The sequence below is a fragment of the Geotrypetes seraphini genome, chromosome 1, assembly GCF_902459505.1.
Source record: "Geotrypetes seraphini chromosome 1, aGeoSer1.1, whole genome shotgun sequence".
Taxonomy (NCBI): domain Eukaryota; kingdom Metazoa; phylum Chordata; class Amphibia; order Gymnophiona; family Dermophiidae; genus Geotrypetes; species Geotrypetes seraphini.
The window spans coordinates 174,288,593-174,310,539 of NC_047084.1; the positions used below are offsets into that span (position 1 = coordinate 174,288,593).

The 21,947-nt window shown below is 42.4% G+C and overlaps 1 long non-coding RNA gene across 1 annotated transcript; it reads left to right on the plus strand.

Annotated features, from left to right (window-relative positions):
• Window positions 1-4,827: 4,827 nt before the first annotated feature.
• LOC117359295 lies at window positions 4,828-21,698 on the plus strand. The gene is made up of 3 exons (XR_004539202.1): window positions 4,828-5,095; window positions 5,907-6,407; window positions 20,455-21,698. It is a non-coding gene; the product is annotated as an uncharacterized LOC117359295 (long non-coding RNA).
• Window positions 21,699-21,947: the final 249 nt, after the last annotated feature.

Sequence of the window (21,947 nt, forward strand, 5' to 3'; positions counted from 1 at the left end):
TTGCAAAGTTGCATCTTCATTATCAGACACCCTTTGCTCCACTGCTGTAATACGTCCAGCGTGTGATTCAAAACGATCATTAATACAGTCTACAGCCAGTTGTAATTTAAGAAATTTTTCTTCCAGGGCCTCGGTGACCATTTTTGAGATTTCTTGGGCCCAATCTCCCCATTGTGTCAAGGTTATAGATGGAGTCGGTGACGTCGCCATTTTAAGTTCTGAGCAGGATAATTTATGTTTAGGTGTTTTTGCCGGTCTTACCGGCATTTCTATTTGATGCACACTTTTAAATTGCTACGTATTTAAATGTAATGAAAATAAAATTGCAAAAGCACAGATTATATTAAATCAGGTGTGTAAGAGGAGCCGTTAAGCCATCCGTGCGTTTTTCGTGGCGATCAGGTCATGGACTTGAAATCACCTTCCTCTTCGGCGGTTCACAGTGGGCGGTGCCGAAGTGGCTGTTAGGGGGCGGGGCAAACCGCCGATTTCAGGCTCCTCCGGTGCAGTGAAGGGGGATGCCTCGATCTCCCTTTCCCTTCACTGTGCTGGATTTTGAAGAGGGGTCCTGTATTCAGAGCCCTCAAGAGGGCTGCAAAGGCAGACTTGTGCCGAAGTGGCTGTTGGGGGCGGGGCAAACCGCCGATCTCGGGCTCCTCCGGTGCAGTGAAGGGGGACGCCTCGATCTCCCTTCCCCTTCACTGTGCTGGATTTTAAAGAGGGGTCCTGTATTCAGAGCCCTCAAGAGGGCTGCAAAGGCAGACTTGTGCCGAAGTGGCTGTTGGGGGTGGGGCAAACCGCCGATCTCGGGCTCCTCCGGTGCAGTGAAGGGGGACGCCTCGATCTCCCTTCCCCTTCACTGTGCTGGATTTTGAAGAGGGGTCCTGTATTCAGAGCCCTCAAGAGGGCTGCAAAGGCAGACTTGTGCCGAAGTGGCTGTTGGGGGCGGGGCAAACCGCCGATCTCGGGCTCCTCCGGTGCAGTGAAGGGGGACGCCTCGATCTCCCTTCCCCTTCACTGTGCTGGATTTTGAAGAGGGGTCCTGTATTCAGAGCCCTCAAGAGGGCTGCAAAGGCAGACTTGTGCCGAAGTGGCTGTTGGGGGCGGGGCAAACCGCCGATCTCGGGCTCCTCCGGTGCAGTGAAGGGGGACGCCTCGATCTTCCTTCCCCTTCACTGTGCTGGATTCCAAGGATGGATCTTGAATTCAGAGCCCTTAAGAGGGCTGCAAAGGCAGACTTGTGCTGAAAGTGGCTGTTGGGGGCGGGGCAAACCGCCGATCTCGGGCTCCTCCGGTGCAGTGAAGGGGGATGCCTCGATCTTCCTTCCCCTTCACTGTGCTGGATTCCAAGGATGGATATTGAATTCAGAGCCCTTAAGAGGGCTGCAAAAGCAGTGAAGGGGGACACATGTACATATAAGCTGGTGGGTAAACATTTATGTGCTTAACCAGGCCATAAATGTTGGTACTCACTTTATATAAATACCCCCATAGTGTCTCTGAATATACACATGATTCAAAGCCATCTAAGCTAGATAATTTACATTATATGCTGACCACATGGCTGAATGGTGACTCGTTATTAATGAGGTGCTGCGCTGCAGAATTCTGCACTCAGTTATTCTCATATAGTAAACTTGTTTGCAAAAAGAACTAAATAAATGCTTAAATAAATCTACCTCTATGAAGTATCTATCATCATGTTTCTGCTTACTGTTTGTCTGTCTTGGCTGTTTAGATTGTAAGCTCTTTTGAGCAGGGACTATTTTATTCTTTGTGATTCTGTACAGCGCTGCGTAAGTCTAGTAGCGCTATAGAAATAATTAACAGTAGTAATATGTTTCTATAGCATGGGATAGGCATGTGAGATCATTAGAGAGAGGAAGAGATAATGGTTACAGCGGATGGGCAGACTGGATGGGCCATTTGCCCTTTATCTGCCACCATGTTTCTATGTAAGTAGTGTTTGTTTGTTTTTAGGGGGGTCTTGTGAGAAATGCTCCATAGCTGTACTTCACATGATATTTTTCTACCATTTTTCTTTAAAGTATGCTGGCCCATTTTGTCTGACGATCTTGAAAATCAAGCATAGAGTTTCATTTCCATGGAAACAAAATAGAAATGAAAAAAAAAAAAAGATCCCTTTACCATGCACACAAAAAGTACATAAAAGCCTCAAGGCATGTGAATTATTTCTAAGAAAGCTGCTATCAAACAGTTTTGCATGTTGAGGAATGCTCCGGCGACTCCTACAGCAATCATCCAAAGATGCCATCAATCCAAAAGAAATTAATTACTTGCTACTAATTGCAAGTGAAACCTGAAGACATGGAGAAATAACTTGAGGGCAACCATGTCTTGACTAAAATTACAAAATGTTAGGGATTAGCATATGGGATCTTGCGTACCGCTAAGCAGTAAGAGCCTCAACGTGCTGCTGCTCCAATTGGCAGCTTACACTTGAATAAAAAGAATGCTATCAAAATTTAAAATATTGGCGTGCAGTAGCATGATTGTTACAATATTAGCTGATGCTGAAGAGCAATGGTTTAAAAAGTAAGCTCAGGTTCTAAGCACTCAAGACTAAAGCAGAATTTTGTTTCCAATTTTGAGTTTAGAGGCATAAGAACATAAGAAGGTGCCTCCGCTGGGACAGACCAGAGGTCCATCCTGCCCAGCGGTCCGCTCACGCGGCGGCCCATCAGTCCTATCGCCTGAACAGTGGTCCCAGACTAATTTTGTAACTTACCTCTAATCCTATCCTTATAACCTACCTCTACTCCTATCTGTACCCCTCAATCCCTTTGTCCTCTAGGTACCTATCCAAACCTTCTTTGAAGCCCTGTAGCGTGCTCCTGCTTATCATTTCTTCTGGTAGCGCTTTCCATGTATCCACCACCCTCTGTGTGAAAAAGAACTTCCTGGCGTTTGTTCTAAACCTATCCCCTTTCAATTTCTCAACCTATCCCCTTTGAAGATTTCAAAGAAATTTTGCAGGGTACAAGGCATCTTTCCTGGGACTACAAAAAAAAATAGATTAGCTTTCATAAACACCAGGACCGATGATGGTCGCTGCCCAGAGAGGAAATGGCTGCATGTAGCCATGGATCCAAAGAGCTTCCCATTGAGAGCAATGCAACCAATTTGTAAGGTTACCAGACATCCGGATTTCCCCGGACAGCTTTTCAAAACCCGGCACTTTGTCCGTATTTTGCCGTATTTTTCTATAAGAAGTATCATATTCATAAGCTTTATTTCTAATTTTTTTTGTAAGCAAAGAATATCAAGGCCCTCTTTTACTAAGGTGCACTAAGCGTTTTAGCATGCGCTAACCGCTAACACGTCCATAGGAAAACATGCACGCGTTAGCGTTTAGCGCATGATTAGCATGCGCTAATATTTATCGCGCGCTAAAAAGCATAGTGCACCTTAGTAAAAGAGGGGGCAAGTCATACAAAAAAAAAATTATATCTCTGTACCAAAACTTGAACACACAAATGTTGGGATATAAAGTCAAAATAAAAACTTGGAAAGTCTAAACCATCTCTGTGTACTACTGCATACATCTTCTTTAAAGAAAGCCTAGTAAGGTACTTAGGCCTGATTTCTCGAACCGACACCAATATCGGCAGCAGCCTAAAAGAGACCACCAATCGTGTGTCAATCAAGCACTGGCACCAGTTTAGAAATCGTGCTGACGCAAAAGATGGATTTTCTGGGCCTGCATTTCTGGAACCTATCATCACATGAAGCGCACCTATGCAGGCGCTTTAGGCTGCCTAACTCCAGTTTCGACATTGGTCACCCCTACTTTGGTGTTCAGCGGCCTAAAGTTCCTGTATAGGTACAATTCTGGTGCCAATTTTCTAGGTTTTCTCAGTTAAAAATGCCGTTTGGACTGCATTAAAGGAGGTATGGGCACATACCAGTGCCTAGAAAATTGGCACCGGTTCAAGAATCTGGGCCTCTGGGCCTAATTACACTGTATTATCAATGTACTAAAAGTACCATGAAATTAGCAGAACTATACACATGTGACATATCATTAAGTGTAAATGCAGAATTGTAATTACAGATAACCGTTCTGAGTACTAAAATCACTGCATATATTGTGTGGCTATCAATTCTCATAGGTCTTTTCAGTCCATAATAATGACCAAAGAAATTCCAGATGAAGGGTAGGCAGCAGGCCTAGGCGGTGAGCAGGAGGTAGCAGAAAAAAAGGGAAGCTAGCAGGGCCATTTGGCCCAGGCTTCACATGGAAAACAGGTCTCCATTTGGGCAAAATGGTTATTTGTTTTTTAAAATTCATATTTACTGACTACATGGATCATTATGATCACTTAAAACTGTTTGTAATAGCGTAAAAAAATTAAACTAATAAAACCCATGTTACCTCATTCAACACAAAAATAATTCAGCTACTGAATTTTTCCTTAATTGTAAAAAAAAAAAAAAAAAGTTTGCACACTTCTACAGCTAAAGATCAGCCTCAAATGCTTCTAGCTCTGTTTTTTGCTTTCTAACAAGTTTGATCTGAGCAGGCAGGGGAAGGCCTGAACAGTTGAGCCAGCAGGACCCCCGGAACTGCTGATCAGTTGAGCTTGCAAGGAGAGAGCAGAGCCGCAGTCAGCTGAGGAGGCACTGGCTCAGCTGATCATAGCTCTGCTCTCCCTATGCTGGCTCAGCTGATCCGCGACTCCAGGAAGTCCTGCTGGCTCAACTGTTTGGGGCTTCCCCTGCTGGCTCAGCTAATTGTGGATCCGGAGAGCAGCAGCTGCAGGAGAAGAACAGCATTTTTTTTTCCAGAGGCCTGACAGGAGGAAAGGTGGGATGGGAGCTGTGCCTACAGTTTTGCTTTTCTGAGCAGGTATCGGGCACCTCCCCATTTTACTGGGGCTGCTCCAGACAAATAGCATGCATATAATTTGTATGCTATTGTGCTGAACATCACCCTATAAATTTAAAGCACTCCCAATGTGGTATTTATTACCAAGTTGTTGGAGCATTGTGCATCTTGCCCTGAAGCCACAGACTAGAAATGAAAGTATGCAGATAAAAACTGAAATGGGTACTCTATGAAGACATATTGGGGGTAAGTTTCAAGTTTAATATAATTTTATAAAATTGCTTATCTGGGTTTACTGGTACATATTTAAGCTGTATAGTATATGCCCATTTTCAGGTATCTTAGCAACCCTTTACTAAACTACGTACATTAAGTGCTAATGCGCGCTTACCTCCCCCTTCCTTTTTTTACTAAACCGCGATAGCGGTTATTAGCGCAGGGTGCCGCGCAGAATGTTCCCCGCTGCTCATAGAGTTCCGTTAGTGTGCCACGAAAAACATTTGCTCCATTTAGTGTGCCAGAGCTAAAAAGGTTTTCGAGACAGTTTTACCTGATTGAACCATTACCTGATTGAACCACTAGATGTCTCAACAATCATTTATCTAGCTAGATCCCTTTGCATGGTCATGCCAACACCATTCCCCAAAGACGGCTTATAGAAAACAAGCTTTATCAAAAATGAATGGGCATTGCAAGAAGATCAGTTGAAGGTACAAGCAGAGATGATAAGGGGCATATATAGTATACTGATGGATTCAGAAGACGGCCTAGAAACCAGTTCAGGCATTAGATAGAGACAGAGAATTATGAAAGGTGTTTTTTGTGGCAGAATTCTTTACTGGTGGAAGAAAACCAGAGACAACATAGGAATTTTTTTTTTGTATTGGTATCGGGAGAAAGATTCACAAAGAATACAGTTGCAAAGTATTTGGACTAGCGATTTAATTGAAAGAAAATTCCCCCGATTCAAAAATACTGTTTTTCAATGAGATAACTTGCACCATCTCTAATTTTTAACATGATTTATTCCTGCCTTTCCTCCAAACTGTTTGTACAGGCAAGAGGAGCTGTATACAAGAGATGACCATTATAAAGATAAAGCCCACCAAGAAGAAAAAGAAAAGTGACTCAGAGGCTCTATGTGTGACCGGAGTGATTTAAGACAATAATAGAACTGTTCAGACAAATTACTCCACATCCTGCTGATCCAGGATAAAGTGGACACGGGAGCTTGTTACCTGGAGACAGAGAAACGAAGGATGATTCAGACAAAAGAACTGCTCATTGATCATGTGGAGGTCTCCAGACAGTACAAAAATAATGTTTAATTGACTGTGTCCAGGTGAAGTACCATTGGCACCTTTGAATACTCCCACTTCAATGGCCTTTGGGAAAACAATATCCTTGGCTCCTGCCTGGGTCTGCTCCAGTTTCTGAAAGAGAAATTCTAATTCTAACAGAATTGGAAAAACACTTATTTGATTTTCTCATGAAGTGTTGATCGTATGAGCCCACCATGTTAGCAGTTATTTATTTGCGTCAGTGAAAGGAAAATGAAGTGAGCACATATACTAAAGAAAGTCTACTAATCTGCCAACCCCCCCCCCACACACACACACACACACACACACACTTTTATGAAGCCACGTTAGGCTTTTTTATTGCCAGCTGTGGCTGCATTAGCTCCAACGTTCAAAGGAACTCTATGAGTACTGGAGCTTTAACTGCCATGGCCTAACGCGGCTTCATAAAAGGGGGGACTAGTCACTAATTATTTTTTAATGCTAATACAACTATTGTAAATACACAGCTATGACAAACAAAGGTACAGTGAGCCAAATATACCCAAAAGACAGTCCTGAACCATCACTAAGAGTGTGCCTGAACAACATACCATACCTCACTAGCCAGAAAAGCCGTCTGTCCCTGACACTCTCTCATCTCTGCACCATTCCTTTGGCTGGCAGAGGTTGCCACATTAGCGATCATTACTTGTCCCTTTTTTGCTGTGATTTAGAGAAAACTCACAAGTAGCAATTCAGATGAGTCCCCCAAGGTCTGGATAACTGGTAGGCCAGTACTGGGATCCACTGTGGGAGTGTAAACATGCACAACTACTCCCCCTTATAATGATTGATCATTTTATAAAGGGTTACCATATTTGTGAAGCCAAAAAAAGAGGACACATGACCCCCACCCCCCACCCCACCACTGACCCGGCCCCACTCCTGGCCCACTTCCACCCCAGCCCTACCCCAGCCCTGCCTCCCACCAGTCTCACCCCACTTTTTACTCTTTTCCTTAGCCCCCCTTCCCATCTTTTATACCATTTTAGTGATTTTCTCTTTCTTTCCCTTCCTCCAACAATCCCCCTTTTGCAGGTGCTTCTCTTTCTCCCTCCCTCCCCCATGGATGCTTTCTCTCTCTATCTCTCCACAACTTCCCTCCCCCACAAGTTCTTCTCTCTCTCCCTCCAACACCCTCCCCCTCCAGTGGATCTTCTTTCTTTTTTTCTATCTCTCTCCCTCCCTCAACACCCCCCTCCACGGGATGGTGCTTCTCTCTCTCCCTATGGCTCCCTATGGCTCCTTACATAATCTTTGGGCTGGCCAGCAGCAGCAGCGAGGTGAGCCTACTGTCATCAGCCTGTCCTGGAGGGAGGTGAATCTGCTGTCATCAGCATCTCTGGAGCATCCCGTCTACGCGGGAACAGGAAGTCACTCCAGAGAGAAGGCTTCCGGGGCAGGCCAAAAGCAGCAGACTCACTTCTCTACTGCTGTCGGCCGGCCTGAAGATTAAATTTCAGCAGAGCCAGAGGTAGGTGGGGGACAGGAAACAATACCCCAAACAGGGGAGTAAGTCATCCGGACACCCGGTTAGTCCTCTAAAAAGAGGACATATCCAGGTAAATCTGGAAGTTTGGTAACCCTAATTTTGTGACTACTATGGAGTCAATATTTAAAAGGAGTTATCCAGGTAGCAGCATCTGCTACCCAGATAAATCCCATCAAGACAGATATTCAGTGGCACTAACCAAATAATGCCGGTGAATATATTTACAGATCACCTTGGCATTATGGGGGAAATTCTATAAGAGGCGCTTAATTAGTAAAATGGCTTCAAGAATGAGCTTTAACAAGCTCATAACTGAAAAAACTAAATTTTAATTAGGAGATAAGCGCCTATCTTCTTAGGCCTGATTCTACAAAAGACAGGCATCTATCACCGAGTGGCGCCTAACTCCAAAGTAGGCATGTGTAGGGGTGGAGAAAGATCTAGGTGCCGCTAGACGCGATGCTCTAAAGGACTTGGGCGCCTATAAAGTAGGCATTTAAAACCCTGGCCTACCTTAAAGGTGCCTAAGTTTTAAGTTATACAGATTATTTGAATCTTTCAAAACGAGCCTCAGCCCCACCACTCCACCGCATATATTTATTTCATACCGCAGGAAGTATATTGTGGTGCTTCATCATTGGCTACAAGTTGTGAAAAATATTTCTTAATTTTTTAGTTTAGATTTTAGATTTTTTCTTTAGATTTTTTCTTCTTTTTTATCCATCATTATATTCTCTTAAAAGTAAGTAATACTTAGCTTCAGCCAAAAACCCAGGGAGTCAGACCCGACATGTTTCACACATAGGTGTTTTCTCAAGGGTCTCCCTGAAATATAAACCAGAAGAGCTGTTATAATATGATTACAACCCGCCCACCTGTTGTTGTTCTAAAACTGTTTCAGAATAGAGTGCTTACCAGGGGTGCCGCTGTCATCCGACTCCTATCGTTTATGGGAAAAAGATGGCGGCGGCGTCCTCTGGTCCCGATTTAAATACTCATTTCAAATAAGCCAAACTCCTCCCCCCACAGATGATTGGATCTAGCTAGAGTTACAGTGATCCCCATTCAATCTCACTATTGAGCCCTCGCGGCTCGACCGTGTCTAACTTAAAAATAAACCTTTGTTCGTTTTCATTCAATTTGACAGAATCTCCCTCCCCAGCCCACCCTGTTACTTTCTTTATGACACGCCACCTAAAATCATTAACAGTATGTTTAAACTTGATCCAATGCTCGACCAACGGAGCATGCATAACTTCATTAAGAACACGCGATTTGTGTTCAGTCAATCTTGTTTTGATCTTTCTACTGGTCCGCCCCACATATACGAGATCACACGGACACACAATGGAGTAAATAACCCCTTGAGAATTACAATCTGTAATGTGTTCAGATTTTAAATTAATGGATCTCCCCGGGACTTCCCAAGAGCCCCCTTGAATGGCTGAAGGACACCATTGGCAGTGTCCGCATATCCCGTGGGTGCCCACTACCCTCGCTTCTGGGCCAACCCTGTATTTTTGAAAATTACAGCGTTGTCCTAGCGTAACGCCTCGTGTATATGCTATGCGAGGGAAAACTTCCAGAGATTCATGAGTTTGTACTATGAACCAGTACTTCCTCAGCATGTCCACTACTGCTTTTACTGCTTTTGAATAAGGAAGAACACACGTGAGAATGTCATTCGTTTCTTGTTCATTTGTATGTTCTTGTAACAGTAAATCTCTTTGAGCAAATTTAGCCCTATATAGGGCCTGCCTTATAGATTTCTCGGGATAGCCCCTATCATGGAGGCGGTCTCTCAATTTAGCTGCTTGAATTTTATATTCTTCCAATGAAGAACAGATCCTGCGTAACCGCAAGAACTGCCCTATTGGTAGGTTGAAGCGAAGTTTGAATGGGTGGAAACTGGTGAAGTGAAGTATGGTGTTACGAGTTATTGGTTTAATGTATAAAGATGTATCAATGTTTGCCCCGCTAACCTGGACAGTAATGTCCAAAAAATCTATCTTAGTCTGGTGGCATGTCATTGTAAACTTGATGTTGTTGTCCACTGAGTTCAAAAATTCAATAAAAATATCCAAATTCTCCTTAGAGCTGTCCCAGATGAAAAAAATGTCGTCCAGAAATCTACCCCAGAATCCAATATAAATGTTCCATGGGGATGGATATACCCAAGTTTCTTCGAAACGCGCCATATACAGGGCAGCCACAGAGGGGGCCAGAGTAGCACCCATTGCCACCCCCTGGATCTGTTGGTAAAATTGGTGGTGGTATTGAAAATAATTTTGTTTGATAACCCACTTGGCCAAATACATCAAGAATGTGGTGGAAATGCGGTGTGTATTTCTCCTCTGGAGGGATTCTTTGATAACTGTCAATGCTTCTTCCTGCGGAATTTGAGTATAAAGCGAAACAACGTCCAAAGTCACCAGCCATTTGTCGGTCATGTTGAGTTGAAGCGCTGCAATATTTGTCAAAAAATGGGAGGAATCCCTAATATAGGACTTTATTTTCGGGACCTCATCTCTAAGGAAAAAGTCCACCATTTTTGATAGAGGTTCTAGTATAGAGGACCGGGTGTTGACTATAGGTCTCCCTGGAGGGTTTTCAAGAGTTTTGTGAATCTTGGGAACAAATGATATGCTGGGAATCCTAGGATTCTTCTCAAACAGGAATTGATATTCCCTCTTGGTGATTTCCCCTTGTTCTCGATATTGATTTAAGAAGTTCAATATCTCCATACCCAAAGTTGTAGTCGGGTCCCCATCAAGAAGCTTATATGCCCTAGTATCTGCCAGTTGACGTCTGGCTTCGATATCGTACTCGTTACTGTTTAAAATGACCGTAGCCCCTCCCTTATCTGCCTTGGTGACAATTATGTCATTATTGGCCAACAATTCTTGAAAGCCTGCTGTTTGGGCTCTGGTGGTATTATAAGGACCTGCATTCTGCCAGTTCCTTTGGAGTTCCTTTAAGTCAGTAATAATGAGTTCTTGAAAAGTAAAAATAAGGGGATCCATTGGACCCGGAGGGACCCAACGTGATTTTAATCTACAAATGGGGATGGAGTCTTCCTGCCTCAAAATTTCAGTGGACCCCCTGTCTTCCTCTAATGGCTGAAACTCCCCTACAGGGCTATCTTGAAAGAAAACCTTGCATTGCATCTTCCTGACGAAAGCATGCAAAGCAGCGTGTATTTTAAAGAAGTCCGGGGGGTGAGTCATAACAAATCCCAGCCCTTTTTCCAAAATTTCTTTCTGTGCAGCCGTAAGAGTTATGGAGGACAAGTTTATCACTGACGTGGTGTTGTCGTCCGAGCTTTGCCTCTCGCTCGTTGTTGTCGAGTCCGTCCTCGTCCTCGGGTATCTGTGTTGGCTAACTCCCCTGGCTTCTCGGTGGTGACCTCTGTAGAGCCATCTGTGGAAATGTCTGATTCACCTGAAGTGCTATCAAATGTTACCTTTTTCTTCTGCATGGTTCCAAAGCCCTTCTTTTGCCAAGTATATACCCTATCTTGTGCATAGTCCCTCTGGTCTCTCTTTAATTTTTTGATTTTGTTGATCTTAATTTCATCTCTAAATGTCTTCATAGATGCCTTTAATTCACTCAGTTTACGATCGAATTCAGTTGTGTCTATTCCCTGGCGTAGTTCACTTTCGATGCCGTTCGCTTTAATACATAGCTCCTTTTCTGTACTTTCAGTGGTTTCTACTAGAAGAATCATGAGGTCCCTAGAACACTTGTTTAGTATAGCTGTCCATCGGTCTGTAAAAATTTTGTCAGTTGAAATCATCTTAGGCTCTTTTACAATGCGAAGACCCCTAGGGATCATCGCACTCTTAAGATACTGAACTAATGTGCTACAATGTAGCTCAGCTCTCACAGCCCTTTTCATTACATTTTCTAATTCTAGCCAGGAAGATTCTGTGGGGGGTAGTTCTTCCTCATCTAATAAAGCTGGTCTAGCAAGCACTTTCTTCAATTGTTCTTCCGTGTATCCCTCAAATTGAATCTCTTCAGTTGCCATGCTTGCATTAACTTTAAGCACTAAATGTATGGCAAAGTTGTAAACAAAGTATCAGGTACAATATGTCAAAATGCTGGTGTGGTGTACCTAGATATACAGATTATTTGAATCTTTCAAAACGAGCCTCAGCCCCACCACTCCACCGCATATATTTATTTCATACCGCAGGAAGTATATTGTGGTGCTTCATCATTGGCTACAAGTTGTGAAAAATATTTCTTAATTTTTTAGTTTAGATTTTAGATTTTTTCTTTAGATTTTTTCTTCTTTTTTATCCATCATTATATTCTCTTAAAAGTAAGTAATACTTAGCTTCAGCCAAAAACCCAGGGAGTCAGACCCGACATGTTTCACACATAGGTGTTTTCTCAAGGGTCTCCCTGAAATATAAACCAGAAGAGCTGTTATAATATGATTACAACCCGCCCACCTGTTGTTGTTCTAAAACTGTTTCAGAATAGAGTGCTTACCAGGGGTGCCGCTGTCATCCGACTCCTATCGTTTATGGGAAAAAGATGGCGGCGGCGTCCTCTGGTCCCGATTTAAATACTCATTTCAAATAAGCCAAACTCCTCCCCCCACAGATGATTGGATCTAGCTAGAGTTACAGTGATCCCCATTCAATCTCACTATTGAGCCCTCGCGGCTCGACCGTGTCTAACTTAAAAATAAACCTTTGTTCGTTTTCATTCAATTTGACAGAATCTCCCTCCCCAGCCCACCCTGTTACTTTCTTTATGACACGCCACCTAAAATCATTAACAGTATGTTTAAACTTGATCCAATGCTCGACCAACGGAGCATGCATAACTTCATTAAGAACACGCGATTTGTGTTCAGTCAATCTTGTTTTGATCTTTCTACTGGTCCGCCCCACATATACGAGATCACACGGACACACAATGGAGTAAATAACCCCTTGAGAATTACAATCTGTAATGTGTTCAGATTTTAAATTAATGGATCTCCCCGGGACTTCCCAAGAGCCCCCTTGAATGGCTGAAGGACACCATTGGCAGTGTCCGCATATCCCGTGGGTGCCCACTACCCTCGCTTCTGGGCCAACCCTGTACTTTTGAAAATTACAGCGTTGTCCTAGCGTAACGCCTCGTGTATATGCTATGCGAGGGAAAACTTCCAGAGATTCATGAGTTTGTACTATGAACCAGTACTTCCTCAGCATGTCCACTACTGCTTTTACTGCTTTTGAATAAGGAAGAACACACGTGAGAATGTCATTCGTTTCTTGTTCATTTGTATGTTCTTGTAACAGTAAATCTCTTTGAGCAAATTTAGCCCTATATAGGGCCTGCCTTATAGATTTCTCGGGATAGCCCCTATCATGGAGGCGGTCTCTCAATTTAGCTGCTTGAATTTTATATTCTTCCAATGAAGAACAGATCCTGCGTAACCGCAAGAACTGCCCTATTGGTAGGTTGAAGCGAAGTTTGAATGGGTGGAAACTGGTGAAGTGAAGTATGGTGTTACGAGTTATTGGTTTAATGTATAAAGATGTATCAATGTTTGCCCCGCTAACCTGGACAGTAATGTCCAAAAAATCTATCTTAGTCTGGTGGCATGTCATTGTAAACTTGATGTTGTTGTCCACTGAGTTCAAAAATTCAATAAAAATATCCAAATTCTCCTTAGAGCTGTCCCAGATGAAAAAAATGTCGTCCAGAAATCTACCCCAGAATCCAATATAAATGTTCCATGGGGATGGATATACCCAAGTTTCTTCGAAACGCGCCATATACAGGGCAGCCACAGAGGGGGCCAGAGTAGCACCCATTGCCACCCCCTGGATCTGTTGGTAAAATTGGTGGTGGTATTGAAAATAATTTTGTTTGATAACCCACTTGGCCAAATACATCAAGAATGTGGTGGAAATGCGGTGTGTATTTCTCCTCTGGAGGGATTCTTTGATAACTGTCAATGCTTCTTCCTGCGGAATTTGAGTATAAAGCGAAACAACGTCCAAAGTCACCAGCCATTTGTCGGTCATGTTGAGTTGAAGCGCTGCAATATTTGTCAAAAAATGGGAGGAATCCCTAATATAGGACTTTATTTTCGGGACCTCATCTCTAAGGAAAAAGTCCACCATTTTTGATAGAGGTTCTAGTATAGAGGACCGGGTGTTGACTATAGGTCTCCCTGGAGGGTTTTCAAGAGTTTTGTGAATCTTGGGAACAAATGATATGCTGGGAATCCTAGGATTCTTCTCAAACAGGAATTGATATTCCCTCTTGGTGATTTCCCCTTGTTCTCGATATTGATTTAAGAAGTTCAATATCTCCATACCCAAAGTTGTAGTCGGGTCCCCATCAAGAAGCTTATATGCCCTAGTATCTGCCAGTTGACGTCTGGCTTCGATATCGTACTCGTTACTGTTTAAAATGACCGTAGCCCCTCCCTTATCTGCCTTGGTGACAATTATGTCATTATTGGCCAACAATTCTTGAAAGCCTGCTGTTTGGGCTCTGGTGGTATTATAAGGACCTGCATTCTGCCAGTTCCTTTGGAGTTCCTTTAAGTCAGTAATAATGAGTTCTTGAAAAGTAAAAATAAGGGGATCCATTGGACCCGGAGGGACCCAACGTGATTTTAATCTACAAATGGGGATGGAGTCTTCCTGCCTCAAAATTTCAGTGGACCCCCTGTCTTCCTCTAATGGCTGAAACTCCCCTACAGGGCTATCTTGAAAGAAAACCTTGCATTGCATCTTCCTGACGAAAGCATGCAAAGCAGCGTGTATTTTAAAGAAGTCCGGGGGGTGAGTCATAACAAATCCCAGCCCTTTTTCCAAAATTTCTTTCTGTGCAGCCGTAAGAGTTATGGAGGACAAGTTTATCACTGACGTGGTGTTGTCGTCCGAGCTTTGCCTCTCGCTCGTTGTTGTCGAGTCCGTCCTCGTCCTCGGGTATCTGTGTTGGCTAACTCCCCTGGCTTCTCGGTGGTGACCTCTGTAGAGCCATCTGTGGAAATGTCTGATTCACCTGAAGTGCTATCAAATGTTACCTTTTTCTTCTGCATGGTTCCAAAGCCCTTCTTTTGCCAAGTATATACCCTATCTTGTGCATAGTCCCTCTGGTCTCTCTTTAATTTTTTGATTTTGTTGATCTTAATTTCATCTCTAAATGTCTTCATAGATGCCTTTAATTCACTCAGTTTACGATCGAATTCAGTTGTGTCTATTCCCTGGCGTAGTTCACTTTCGATGCCGTTCGCTTTAATACATAGCTCCTTTTCTGTACTTTCAGTGGTTTCTACTAGAAGAATCATGAGGTCCCTAGAACACTTGTTTAGTATAGCTGTCCATCGGTCTGTAAAAATTTTGTCAGTTGAAATCATCTTAGGCTCTTTTACAATGCGAAGACCCCTAGGGATCATCGCACTCTTAAGATACTGAACTAATGTGCTACAATGTAGCTCAGCTCTCACAGCCCTTTTCATTACATTTTCTAATTCTAGCCAGGAAGATTCTGTGGGGGGTAGTTCTTCCTCATCTAATAAAGCTGGTCTAGCAAGCACTTTCTTCAATTGTTCTTCCGTGTATCCCTCAAATTGAATCTCTTCAGTTGCCATGCTTGCATTAACTTTAAGCACTAAATGTATGGCAAAGTTGTAAACAAAGTATCAGGTACAATATGTCAAAATGCTGGTGTGGTGTACCTAGATATACAGATTATTTGAATCTTTCAAAACGAGCCTCAGCCCCACCACTCCACCGCATATATTTATTTCATACCGCAGGAAGTATATTGTGGTGCTTCATCATTGGCTACAAGTTGTGAAAAATATTTCTTAATTTTTTAGTTTAGATTTTAGATTTTTTCTTTAGATTTTTTCTTCTTTTTTATCCATCATTATATTCTCTTAAAAGTAAGTAATACTTAGCTTCAGCCAAAAACCCAGGGAGTCAGACCCGACATGTTTCACACATAGGTGTTTTCTCAAGGGTCTCCCTGAAATATAAACCAGAAGAGCTGTTATAATATGATTACAACCCGCCCACCTGTTGTTGTTCTAAAACTGTTTCAGAATAGAGTGCTTACCAGGGGTGCCGCTGTCATCCGACTCCTATCGTTTATGGGAAAAAGATGGCGGCGGCGTCCTCTGGTCCCGATTTAAATACTCATTTCAAATAAGCCAAACTCCTCCCCCCACAGATGATTGGATCTAGCTAGAGTTACAGTGATCCCCATTCAATCTCACTATTGAGCCCTCGCGGCTCGACCGTGTCTAACTTAAAAATAAACCTTTGTTCGTTTTCATTCAATTTGACAGAATCTCCCTCCCCAGCCCACCCTGTTACTTTCTTTATGACACGCCACCTAAAATCATTAACAGTATGTTTAAACTTGATCCAATGCTCGACCAACGGAGCATGCATAACTTCATTAAGAACACGCGATTTGTGTTCAGTCAATCTTGTTTTGATCTTTCTACTGGTCCGCCCCACATATACGAGATCACACGGACACACAATGGAGTAAATAACCCCTTGAGAATTACAATCTGTAATGTGTTCAGATTTTAAATTAATGGATCTCCCCGGGACTTCCCAAGAGCCCCCTTGAATGGCTGAAGGACACCATTGGCAGTGTCCGCATATCCCGTGGGTGCCCACTACCCTCGCTTCTGGGCCAACCCTGTATTTTTGAAAATTACAGCGTTGTCCTAGCGTAACGCCTCGTGTATATGCTATGCGAGGGAAAACTTCCAGAGATTCATGAGTTTGTACTATGAACCAGTACTTCCTCAGCATGTCCACTACTGCTTTTACTGCTTTTGAATAAGGAAGAACACACGTGAGAATGTCATTCGTTTCTTGTTCATTTGTATGTTCTTGTAACAGTAAATCTCTTTGAGCAAATTTAGCCCTATATAGGGCCTGCCTTATAGATTTCTCGGGATAGCCCCTATCATGGAGGCGGTCTCTCAATTTAGCTGCTTGAATTTTATATTCTTCCAATGAAGAACAGATCCTGCGTAACCGCAAGAACTGCCCTATTGGTAGGTTGAAGCGAAGTTTGAATGGGTGGAAACTGGTGAAGTGAAGTATGGTGTTACGAGTTATTGGTTTAATGTATAAAGATGTATCAATGTTTGCCCCGCTAACCTGGACAGTAATGTCCAAAAAATCTATCTTAGTCTGGTGGCATGTCATTGTAAACTTGATGTTGTTGTCCACTGAGTTCAAAAATTCAATAAAAATATCCAAATTCTCCTTAGAGCTGTCCCAGATGAAAAAAATGTCGTCCAGAAATCTACCCCAGAATCCAATATAAATGTTCCATGGGGATGGATATACCCAAGTTTCTTCGAAACGCGCCATATACAGGGCAGCCACAGAGGGGGCCAGAGTAGCACCCATTGCCACCCCCTGGATCTGTTGGTAAAATTGGTGGTGGTATTGAAAATAATTTTGTTTGATAACCCACTTGGCCAAATACATCAAGAATGTGGTGGAAATGCGGTGTGTATTTCTCCTCTGGAGGGATTCTTTGATAACTGTCAATGCTTCTTCCTGCGGAATTTGAGTATAAAGCGAAACAACGTCCAAAGTCACCAGCCATTTGTCGGTCATGTTGAGTTGAAGCGCTGCAATATTTGTCAAAAAATGGGAGGAATCCCTAATATAGGACTTTATTTTCGGGACCTCATCTCTAAGGAAAAAGTCCACCATTTTTGATAGAGGTTCTAGTATAGAGGACCGGGTGTTGACTATAGGTCTCCCTGGAGGGTTTTCAAGAGTTTTGTGAATCTTGGGAACAAATGATATGCTGGGAATCCTAGGATTCTTCTCAAACAGGAATTGATATTCCCTCTTGGTGATTTCCCCTTGTTCTCGATATTGATTTAAGAAGTTCAATATCTCCATACCCAAAGTTGTAGTCGGGTCCCCATCAAGAAGCTTATATGCCCTAGTATCTGCCAGTTGACGTCTGGCTTCGATATCGTACTCGTTACTGTTTAAAATGACCGTAGCCCCTCCCTTATCTGCCTTGGTGACAATTATGTCATTATTGGCCAACAATTCTTGAAAGCCTGCTGTTTGGGCTCTGGTGGTATTATAAGGACCTGCATTCTGCCAGTTCCTTTGGAGTTCCTTTAAGTCAGTAATAATGAGTTCTTGAAAAGTAAAAATAAGGGGATCCATTGGACCCGGAGGGACCCAACGTGATTTTAATCTACAAATGGGGATGGAGTCTTCCTGCCTCAAAATTTCAGTGGACCCCCTGTCTTCCTCTAATGGCTGAAACTCCCCTACAGGGCTATCTTGAAAGAAAACCTTGCATTGCATCTTCCTGACGAAAGCATGCAAAGCAGCGTGTATTTTAAAGAAGTCCGGGGGGTGAGTCATAACAAATCCCAGCCCTTTTTCCAAAATTTCTTTCTGTGCAGCCGTAAGAGTTATGGAGGACAAGTTTATCACTGACGTGGTGTTGTACACGAGGCGTTACGCTAGGACAACGCTGTAATTTTCAAAAATACAGGGTTGGCCCAGAAGCGAGGGTAGTGGGCACCCACGGGATATGCGGACACTGCCAATGGTGTCCTTCAGCCATTCAAGGGGGCTCTTGGGAAGTCCCGGGGAGATCCATTAATTTAAAATCTGAACACATTACAGATTGTAATTCTCAAGGGGTTATTTACTCCATTGTGTGTCCGTGTGATCTCGTATATGTGGGGCGGACCAGTAGAAAGATCAAAACAAGATTGACTGAACACAAATCGCGTGTTCTTAATGAAGTTATGCATGCTCCGTTGGTCGAGCATTGGATCAAGTTTAAACATACTGTTAATGATTTTAGGTGGCGTGTCATAAAGAAAGTAACAGGGTGGGCTGGGGAGGGAGATTCTGTCAAATTGAATGAAAACGAACAAAGGTTTATTTTTAAGTTAGACACGGTCGAGCCGCGAGGGCTCAATAGTGAGATTGAATGGGGATCACTGTAACTCTAGCTAGATCCAATCATCTGTGGGGGGAGGAGTTTGGCTTATTTGAAATGAGTATTTAAATCGGGACCAGAGGACGCCGCCGCCATCTTTTTCCCATAAACGATAGGAGTCGGATGACAGCGGCACCCCTGGTAAGCACTCTATTCTGAAACAGTTTTAGAACAACAACAGGTGGGCGGGTTGTAATCATATTATAACAGCTCTTCTGGTTTATATTTCAGGGAGACCCTTGAGAAAACACCTATGTGTGAAACATGTCGGGTCTGACTCCCTGGGTTTTTGGCTGAAGCTAAGTATTACTTACTTTTAAGAGAATATAATGATGGATAAAAAAGAAGAAAAAATCTAAAGAAAAAATCTAAAATCTAAACTAAAAAATTAAGAAATATTTTTCACAACTTGTAGCCAATGATGAAGCACCACAATATACTTCCTGCGGTATGAAATAAATATATGCGGTGGAGTGGTGGGGCTGAGGCTCGTTTTGAAAGATTCAAATAATCTGTATATCTAGGTACACCACACCAGCATTTTGACATATTGTACCTGATACTTTGTTTACAACTTTGCCATACATTTAGTGCTTTAAGTTTTAAGTTAGGCATGATTCTGTAATGGGCCAATTACAGAATCTGGTCCTATCTGGATAATGCAATTGACTATCTTCATAGACCACCTCAACGCTGTCTGGATAGTGCTGGTGGATGGGGGGAGGGGGTATCTGAGGACAGAGCTAGGGCAAAGACCAGATTTATTCAGGTAGTAGTGATTTATAGTGCCATTACTTTTTTTTTTTTTTTTTTTTTAATCTTTATTGAGTTTTAATCTAAAACAGTGTCATACAAATGAACAAACAATAGGTATTACGGTACATACACTAATATCTGTACAGGTAACATATATATCATTCAAGATTTTCAGTTTTCCTACATATAACAATAACATAATATAACATAATATATAGTATAAATGAAGAATAAAGTTACCCAAATGTCACCATCAATATTTATTCCCCTCCCTCCAACCCCCCACCCCCCATGGATGTGTAAAGGTGCCATTCCTGAATAACTATCCTGATAACAGGACAGGAAAGAGGCTTTTCTAAATCTATCAAGGTATATTATCCAGAAAGTGCCTGAGTATTGCCATCCGGGTAACTCAGCAGTAGCTACTATCCAGATAATGCCACTGAATATCTGAATTTCTTTTTTTTTTTTTTGCCTATAGCAGCTGAGGTTTAAAAAAACATTGCCACATGTTTAATAGGGTGGGGGGGCTAATACAACTTTATTATTATTTTGATTTTGATGTTGCATTTTAACTGATATGGCGGTAAATACCTCGGTGTCTATAATAAGAACCGTAATTGGTGTAACAGCATCATATTACATAACACTGGGCAACAAATTTTTCCCCAATATTTTGCTTTCTTAGAACAAAACTGGTGATTATGACAGACTCCCTTCAAAATAAACACAAATATAATTTCCCACCCTCTGTATCATTTTGAGAAACACAAAAGTATCTTCAATTGATTATAACCCAATGAATATGCATGAGATCTATTTGCATGCACTGCTTTCAGTGCATAGTCATTGGGGAAATTCTGAAAAACCCGACTGGATTCCGGCCCTCGAGGACCGGAGTTGCCTATGTCTGCTATAACCTGTTTTAATGCACAAAGTTTCTGATATGCCATGATAGTTCACCGTGGCTAAAAGTGTTTTCCTGCAGATTTTCATATGTACTCAGTGTCCGGTGCATCTCATTGCAGTGTCCAACAATAGTCAGCCAACACTGATGGATTCCAGTTGCCCTGATATCTTTCCTCCATAGTGGCAATGTCCTGGTGAAACCTTCTGCCATGTTCATTGCTGACAGCACCAAGATTTGCAGGGAAGAAGTCCACGTGAGAACGTAGAAAGTGCATCTTCAGTGACATGTTGCACTTCACGGTTTTGTGTGCTCTAAGAAGTTTGTCAACCAGTTGAATATAGTTTGATGCTCTATAACTGCCAAGAAAATTCTCAGTGACATTCTTGAATGCTTTCCAGGCGATTTTCTCTGCCCTGACTAACAGATCTTCAAATCTCTCATCATTGATGATGTGTCTGATCTGTGAACCAACAAAAAATGCCTTCCTTAAGCTTGCCAAGGAAGTATAAAACATAGCTAAATAACTACCCCAATAGAGACTTAGATAAATTATAATAATAAAGGGTAGCACAAATCTCTTTTTTTCTTTATAGCGGAGACTCTCTGCACACTTTACTTACAGTATCTGTATGAAAAATCTCATTCTTCAAACATATTCCAATTTTTCTTCATTCAAAGTATAATTAAACTCTGGAATTCATTGCCAGAGAATGTGGTGAAATCAGTTAGCTTAGCAGGGTTTTAAAAAGGTTTGGAAAATTTCCTAAAAGAGAAGGCCATAGGCCATTTCATGTATTGAGACGGTTTGGGGAAATCCACTGCTTATTCCTAGGATAAGCGACATAAAATCTGTTTTACTACTTGGGATCTAGCTAGGTACCTGGGACCTAGGTTGGCCATGGTTGGAAATAGGATACAAGGCTTGTCCCAGTATTGCAATTCTTATGCTCATATCATTCAACGACCAAATTGCAAAAGTATGAATCTCACTTCCCATCAAAATTAGCCTTATGGAGGGGTGAGAGGATTGGGGATTCTCAGCATCTCTATGTCTACCTACTCTTCTGCCTCCTCCCTTTCCTATAATGGTCTGAATTCCTTTTTGTGATTTTAAACCGCTCAGAAAGATTGTTAGTTGAGAGGTAGATCAAATGCAGATTAGACTTGTTGACACACTAATTAAGCCTAAGTCAGCATTTAGAGGCACCCATTTAAGTGGCAATCTCCTGGTGAAACCTTCTGCCATGTGTGGTGTAGTGATTAAAGCTACAGCCTCAGCACCTTGGGGTTGTGGGTTCAAACCCATGCTGCTCCTTGTGACTCTGGGAAAGTCACTTAATCCCCCCCATTGTCCCAGGTATATTAGATAGATTGTGAGCTCACCGGGACAGACAGGGAAAACATGCTTGAGTACCTGAATAAATTAATGCAAAACCGTTCTGAGCTCCTTTGGGAGAACGGTATAGAAAATGGAATTAATTAATTAATTAAGCTGTGTCAATAGCAAATATAAATGCGTGCACCTAAATATTGCACTTTAGCACATAAATAACAGCTCTATATGCATGTAAAAGCCGGACATGTCCATGCTCTGCCCATGTAGCTCTCTCT